Source organism: Balaenoptera borealis, assembly GCF_965194805.1.
Source record: "Balaenoptera borealis genome assembly, contig: HAP1_SCAFFOLD_2282, whole genome shotgun sequence".
Classification (NCBI taxonomy): Eukaryota; Metazoa; Chordata; class Mammalia; order Artiodactyla; family Balaenopteridae; genus Balaenoptera; species Balaenoptera borealis.
The window spans coordinates 21,291-29,030 of NW_028122011.1; the positions used below are offsets into that span (position 1 = coordinate 21,291).

At 63.4% G+C, this 7,740-nt stretch overlaps 1 pseudogene across 1 annotated transcript; it reads left to right on the forward strand.

Annotated features, from left to right (window-relative positions):
• The first annotated feature begins 3,707 nt into the window (after window positions 1-3,707).
• Window positions 3,708-7,128, forward strand: LOC309622364 (thimet oligopeptidase-like; annotated as a pseudogene). The gene is made up of 7 exons: window positions 3,708-3,843; window positions 4,044-4,419; window positions 4,499-4,694; window positions 5,692-5,749; window positions 5,856-5,984; window positions 6,621-6,759; window positions 6,973-7,128. The product of its transcript is annotated as a thimet oligopeptidase-like (transcript).
• Window positions 7,129-7,740: the final 612 nt, after the last annotated feature.

Genomic DNA, 7,740 nt, shown 5'->3' on the forward strand with positions numbered 1-7,740 from the left:
TCTCCCTCTCTCCCTCCCAGAGAGGGAGAGACAGAGGGAGAGGGAGAGGGGGGAGACAGGGACACGGAGAGGGAGGGAGGGAGGGAGGGAGACAGAGAGGGAAGCAGGCACCCTCTCGCCTTCTCCCTCTCCCTACCTCCTTCTCCGACTCCCCCTCTCCTCTCCCTCTGTCTCTCCCTCTCCCTCCCTCCCTCTAGGAGAGGGAGAGGGAGAGGAAGGGAGGGAGAGGGAGAGAGGGAGGGGGAGGGAGACGGAGAGGGAGAGACGTCTCGCCCTCCTTCCCTCTCCCTCCCTCGCCCTTTCCCTTCCTCTCTCCCTCTCCCTCCCTCTGTCTCACCCTCTCCCTCCCTCTCTCTCTCCCTCTCCCTCACTCCCTCCCAGAGAGGGAGAGATGGAGGGAGAGGGAGAGACGAGGGAGAGGGGGAGAGGGAGAGAGGGAGGGGGGAGAGAGGGAGAGGGAAGAGGGAGAGTGGGAGAGAGGGAGAGAAGGAGGAGAGAGGGAAAGGGAGGAATAGACCTCTCTCTTTCTCCCTCTCTCCGTCTCTCCCTCTCTCCCCCTCTCTCTCCCTCTCCCTCTCTCCCTCTTCCCTCTCTGCCTCTTCCCTCTGCTTCTTTCTTCTGCCTCTTTCCTCTCCCTCTTCCCTCTCCTCTTTCCCTCTCCTTCTCTCCCTCCCCTCTCCCTCTGGGAGGGAGTGAGGGAGATGGAGAGATGGAGGGAGCGGGAGAGTTAGACGGAGAGGGAGAGGGAGAGGGAGAAGAGGGAGGAAAGGGAGGGAGGAAACGTCTCTCCCTCCCTCCCTCCCTCTCCTCCCTTTCCCTCTCCCTCCATCTCTCCGTCTCCCTCACTCCCTCTCAGAGAGGGAGAGACGGAGGGAGAGGCAAAGGCAAGGGAGAGGGGGAGAGGGAGAGAGGGAGGGGGAGAGAGAGGGGGGAGAGAGGGAGAGCTCTCTTCCTCCCTCCCTCTCCCTCTCTCCTCCTTCTCTCCCTCTCTCCCTCACCCTCTCTCCCTCTCCCTCCCTCCATCACTTTCCCTCCTTCTCCCTCTCCCTCTCTCCCTCCCAGAGAGGGAGAGACAGAGGGAGAGGGAGAGGGGGGAGACAGGGACACGGAGAGGGAGGGAGGGAGGGAGGGAGACAGAGAGGGAAGCAGGCACCCTCTCGCCTTCTCCCTCTCCCTACCTCCTTCTCCGACTCCCCCTCTCCTCTCCCTCTGTCTCTCCCTCTCCCTCCCTCCCTCTAGGAGAGGGAGAGGGAGAGGGAGAGGAAGGGAGGGAGAGGGAGAGGAAGGGAGGGAGAGGGAGAGAGGGAGGGGGAGGGAGACGGAGAGGGAGAGACGTCTCGTCCTCCTTCCCTCTCCCTCCCTCGCCCTTTCTCTTCCTCTCTCCCTCTCCCTCCCTCTGTCTCACCCCCTCCCTCCCTCTGTCTCTCCCTCTCCCTCACTCCCTCCCAGAGAGGGAGAGATGGAGGGAGAGGGAGAGACGAGGGAGAGGGGGAGAGGGAGAGAGGGAGGGGGGAGGGAGGGAGAGGGAAGAGGGAGAGTGGGAGAGAGGGAGAGAAGGAGGAGAGAGGGAAAGGGAGGAAGAGACCTCTCTCTCTCTCCCTCTCTCCGTCTCTCCCTCTCTCCCCCTCTCTCTCCCTCTCCCTCTCTCCCTCTCCCTTGTCTCTGCCTCTTCGTCTCTCTGTCTCTGGGAGGGAGTGAGGGAGATGGAGAGACGGAGGGAGAGGGAGGAGAGGGAGCGAGGAAGAGGGAGAGAGGGAGGGAGAGAGGGAGGGAGAGAGGGATAGAGGGAGGGAGGGAGAGATGTCTTTGTCTTTCCCTCCCTTCCTCTATCACTCTCTCCCTCTTCCCCCTCCCTCTCCTGCTCCCTGTCCCTCTCCCTCCCTCTATCCCTCTCTCCCTCTCCCCCCTCCCTCTCCTGCTCCCTGTCCCTCTCCCTCCACCTCCTTCCCTCTCTGGAGAGGGAAGGAGGTGGAGGGAGAGGGAGAGGGAGAGGGAGCACGAGAGGGAGAGAGGGAGAGGGAAAGAGGTATAGGAAGAGCGGAACAGGGAAACAGGGAAAGGGGGACAGGGAGAGAGGGAGAGGGAGAGGGAGAGCAGAGCAGGGAAACAGGGACAGGGAAAGAGGGAGGCAGAGAGGGAGATGGAAACGGGGAAAGGGAGGGGGGACGGATAGAGGGAGAGGGAGAGAGGGACAGGGAAAGAGAGACAGGGATGGAGGGAGGGAGAGAGGGACAGGACAGGGCAAGATGGACAGGGAGAGAGGGAGGGAGAGAGGGAGGGAGAGAGGCAGAGGGAGGGAGAGAGGCAGAGGGAGAGATGGAGGGAGAGTGAGAGGCAGGGAGGTAGAGGGAGGGAGGGAGGGAGGGAGACAGAGAGGGAGACAGGGAGAAGGGCTGATGGGGGCTCCCTCCCCCTCCCATCCTCTGCCCACTGCTTTCTCTTTTTTCTGCTTCAACAAACACCAGGCGCCTTTCAGATCAGCCCTGAAGTCAACGTTGATGCTTGGGACGGCCTGACCTCCCCGCTGCCTTCCAGCCCAGGACCACAGCTGGGAGATGAAGTCTGCGGGGCCCTGGGGGGGGGCAGCGGCGGCGGAGGTGGTGGAGGCAGGCACCTCCTCTGACGCCCAATCTCTCCTCCTTTACGAGGCAGCCGCCAGCTCCCCTCCCTGACTCCCCAAGATTTGGGGCCATTTTAATATGTGTCGATAATGCCATGAGCTACTATTTAACTTTTCCACGAGGACCCATCTCCCGAAATGCAGTGGTTTTCAGGCTTGGCTGCACTAGAGAACCCCCAGGGAAAGGAGAGACGTCTGTACCTCCCTCTCTCTCCCTCTCCCTCCGTATCTCCTTCTGGCTCTCTCCCTCTCCTTCTGGGGTGATGCCCGATGAGCTCAGATTCGCAGATGTTCCCCCCATCCCCTCTCTGTGCCTTGCGTGGGGCCTGGGCCTTCTCACTGTGGCCCGGGAACAGCCTCGACATTCAGACATCGGTTCCTGCAAGGACACTTGCGTTTGGTCCATACCGCATGTGGCTGCAGTCTGTGCTTCTCCCGTTTAGCATCTTCAGTAGATGGGGGCTGTGCATGAGCCCTTCATCTTCCCCGCAGACACCACTGGTGCTTGCTCGGCCTCGCGGGTGATGTCCACGGGGGACAGACCTGTGTCCCCACCTTCTTGGGCTGCAGACAGGCCACGTTGGTCCTGTGGTGACTGGGGGCTCCCAGGAGAACCCCACCGCAGACCCAGAGAGGTGGCCCCAGAGAAGGTGGCGTACGCCTGGGGCCAGGCCTCACCAGCCAACCACGGGGCACCTGCAGCAACAGGTCTCTCGCCGTCCAGGGGCTGGGTGTTCGGGCGCCGTGGGGATGAGCTGCTGTCTGCACGGCAGCCAAGTTTGTATTGTTGAGCCCGGGGAGGCCCCTGGGTGGCTCCTGGAGAGCCTGGTCACATTTCTTCCTGCCCTTGGCCTTAGAGCTCATCATGGTTCACGCCGTTTCTGGTTCCAAAAGGACCTGTGTTCATAAAGACCACATGTTAGGACAGCACCAAAGTGTCTAGAAATCCAGGCCAGGAGGAGGAGGGAGGGGGTTTGGCTGTGCCCGCCAGTGGCCTGAGAGCCCTCCCACCCACAGAGACCTGGCCCGGGGCCTGTGGGGAGGGCGTGGCCCACGGTCCCCAGCGCTGGCTGTCTCTGGGTTCCAGGAGAACTGCGCGATCCTCGGGGAGCTGGTAAGGCTGCAGGCTCAGAAGTCCCGCCTGCTGGGATTCAGCACGCGTGCCGACTCTGTGCTGGAGATGAACATGGCCAAGACCAGCCAGGTGGTGGCCACTTTCCTAGGTAACCCCGCCTCCCCGAGTCCCAGTGGGGACGGGGGTCAGGTGGACCTTGACTGGACGTGGTGCTGCCTGAGACCCCACTGTGTCAGCCCTTGGGGGTCGCCTTCCCCAACCCTTCATTCTGCCTCGAGGGGCGTGGGGTGGGGGGCGGCTGGGCGGCTGCCACAGGGACATAGCTGAGCCTCTCCCCTCCGCCCGCAGATGAGCTGGCCCAGAAGCTGAAGCCCCTCGGGGAGCAGGAGCGGCCGTGATCCTGGAGCTAAAGAAGGCTGAGTGCCAGAGGCGGGGCCTGCACTTTGACGGGCCCATCAACGTCTAGGACCTGCGCTACTACATGAACCAGGGGGAGGAGACGCGCTACCACGTGGACCAGTACCTGCTCAATGAGTCCTTCCCCATGCAGGTGGTCACGCGCGGGCGGCTGGGCATCTCCCAGGAGCTGCTGGGGCTGACCTTCGACCTGGAGGAAGGCGCCAACATGCGTCACGAAGATGAAGATGTGAGGCTCTACACGGTCTGGGACGCGGCCTCGGGCAAGGTCATCCATCAGCAAGTTCTACCTGGACCTCTACCCTCGGTGCATGCGTGGGGGAACCTGTCGGCCGTGGGCCGGGGCTCCTCTGTGGTAGCGGGGCCTCACCCGCGTCCCTCCCCAGGGAAGGGAAGTCCGGGCACATGGCCTGCTTTGGCCTGCAGCCGGGCTGCCTGCAGCAGGACGGGAGGCGCCAGATTGCCATCGCGGCCATGGTGGCCAACTTCACCAAGCCTACGCCCAACCCGCCCTCCCTGTTGCAGCATGATGAGCTGGAGACCTACTTCCATGAGTTCTGGCAAGCGATGCACCAGCTCCGCTCCCAGGAGGGTGCAGGCGAGGGGCTGAAGGCAGGGGGCGGGGAGGGCCCGGGGTCTCCCGTGGTCCTCAGGCAAGCCCTCGCCACGGGATTCTTCCGCTGATGTCACCCCGCACGAGGCGACGCCCTTGGTGTCAGTTTCCATCATCAAACCCCACGCACTGGGCGCGTAAACAACGGAAGTGGATGTCCTCGAGACTCTGGAGGCTGGAAGTCCCAGATCAAGGAGTCAGGACTGGTTCCCTGCATGTTAAATACAGGTATTCAAGAGTTGCCTTTAAAAAAGACAAAATAGAAGAAAGGAACGTTGCATGCAAGGCTGGTGACAGGCGGTGATGAGAACAAGAGGTTAGGCTCTGGGGCCGGGAGCACCACGCCCTGTGAGGCCCTGGGGCTGCTGCCAGTCTCGGTGGAGGCTCAGCAAGTCCCAGTGACTTCCCAATGTGGGGGGGGTCCCCAGATGAGTGTCTGGGCCCAGGACCCAGTGCTCGTTCAGTCTTCCTGCAGTCAGCCCTTCGTCCTGAGAGCGATGCTCTCACAGACTGCAACCGGAGCGCGTGGGGACACTTTACTGAGCTGTGCAGCCGTCACTACTGCCCTGTTCTGGAACATTTCCCTCACCCCAAAAAGGTCCCTCACGCCCTTAGTTATCATTCCCTCCCCTCCCCTGTCCCTGACAACCAGGAACCCACTCTGACTCTGTGGATCTACCTGTTCTGGACGTTTCCCCTCAGTGGGGTCACACCCTGTGTGTCCTTCTGTGTCTGACTTCTCTCGCTGAGCACCGTGTTCTCACGGTGCATCCACGTGGCAGCGAGTGGCAGGGCTTCACACCTTTGCGTGGTCGAGGGCCGGAAAAAAGACAAACGAAAAGAAGGGCACGTTGCCTGCGACTCTGGTGACAGCCGGGGATGAGAACCAGAGGGTAGGCTCTGGGGCCGGGAGCGCCGCACCCTGTGAAGCCCTGGCGCTGCTGCCAGTCTCGGCGGGGCACGGGCAGTGCCGTCCCCCAGGAGCTGCTGGACAAGCTCATCAAGTCCCGGCTGGCCAACCCCCGTGCGGCCGGGCCGAGGGAAAGGAAAGGGGCTCCCAGACCGCCCGGCTGGAAAGCACGGCCTGGACACAGTGCCAGCGCCCCCCTCTCCTTCCTCCCGCCCTCCAGGCCTCTTCAACCTGCGCCAGATCGTCCTGGCCAAGGTGGACCAGGCCCTGCACACGCAGACGCCCTCGGACCCGGCCTAGGACAATGCCCGCCTCTGCCAGGAGATCCTCAGGGTCCCAGCCACGCCAGGTAGCCAAGCACACGCCGGGTCCACCTTAGCGGTCGGTTGGCGGCTACTGCCCAGTTCAAGAGGATCCTCTGGTGGTGTGTGAAGGGGGACCGACTGACGGGCTCTGGTCGAGGCCTGCTGACCTCTGGCCTCTTCCTGCCTGGGTTCCTGGGCTGGTCCCTCCAGCTGTGGCCCGCGGAGTCCGAGGGTGGGCTGGGCGTATCTGCACGTGCTTTCTGGAGAGCCTGGAAGAGGCAGGAGAGGGCTTCATACCCCGGACGGAACGCGTCGACGAGGTTTGCCCGTGCGTGTCGGTGCGGAGACGCAGTTCACTCCCTCGTGAGCGCTTTAACCCGCGCTCTCCCCGTGCTGGAGGGCGAGCCCTGACTCATCCCTCGGAGCCTCGGGCAGCTGTCCCTGTAAGAGGCTTAGGGGTGAACCCTCGTGAGCTTCAGCAGAAAGTCGGCAAAGATTGATTTGTGTCCCTCCACTGAGTTGCCCGCAAGGTCCCCGTTTTCTAGAAGTGTTGGGCCAATACTCCCTCTAGTGGCAGGGGACTCAGACAGGGCTGCTTTGAGGCCCCAAGCTCTGGGCTCTGGGGAAGGGGCACGGAGCGGCCAGGGGGCCGGGCAGGAGCCTCTCCGCGTGTGTCCCAGGGACCCACCTGCCTGCGACCTTCGGCCACCTGGCAGGAAGCTATGACGCCCAGTCCTATGGCTACCTGTGCAGCGAGGTGTACTCCGCGGACACGGTCCACACACTCGTTTCAAGCAGGAGGGCGTCCTGAGTGGCAAGGTGAGAGGCCGGCCTGCCGTGCAGACCAACACGGAGGTCCTTGGCCTGGGCCTAGATGCTTGTGCCGCCCGCCTGGGCCTGCCAGGCTCTGAGGGCCCTGCCCAGAACCCCCTGCTCCCCTGCCCTTTGTTGAGTCACAGCAGAGGTGGCCACACCCACACCCTCCGTGAAGGGGGTGCTCCACCCTCCTGCAGCCCCGCCCCCTCTCCTCAGGTTGCCATGGACTACAGAAGCTGCATTCTGAGGCCAGGGGGCTCCGAGGATGCCAAGGGCATGGTGAAGCTCTTCCTGGGTTGTGACCCCATGCAGGACGCCTTCCTCCTGAGCAAAGGGCTGCAGGTTGAGGGCTGCAAGCCGCCGGCCTGCTGACGGCACGGGGTTTTGCCCCCCCAGGCGGGCCGGGTGCCTTAGCGCCCCGTCGGGGCGGGGGAGGGGCCGTGTGTCCTCCCAGCCCCCGAGTCCCCGGCGGCCGGCCTAGGCCAAAAGTCTCCACCTGGAAGTGTCTGGAAAGCCTGGCATCAAGGCTCCCCCTTGTTGCACTAATGCAATCCCTTCCTGGGGAGCTTTCCTGGTAACAAAACGGTTCTTTGAAAACGCAGCCATTAATAAAAAAGACTCTACTCCTGGTCTCTGCCTGCCGTCCCTTCCACCACAGGAGTGGCATGGGGGCCGTCACACTGGGGGGAGTTCTGACCTTGGTCGGGGATCAGCCCTGGGGCCGTGGTGACGCGTCTGGGTCACTGGGAGACGGCTGAGCTGTGGGGTGAGTTCAGACGGGGATGGTGCCCCGCACCCCGACCGGGCAGGCTCTCCAGTGAGGGGGTGTCAGTTTCCTGCCGGCCTCTCGCCCGTCACTGTTTGGCATCTCGGGGGCTGTGACTGGCTGGAGCTGGTTCTGGCGGTGGGCACAGCTGCGGGAAGCCCGGCTGTGGCTGTCCCTGTCCCCGTGTCCTGTCCTCCTGCTCACGGCCGGCCGGCTGG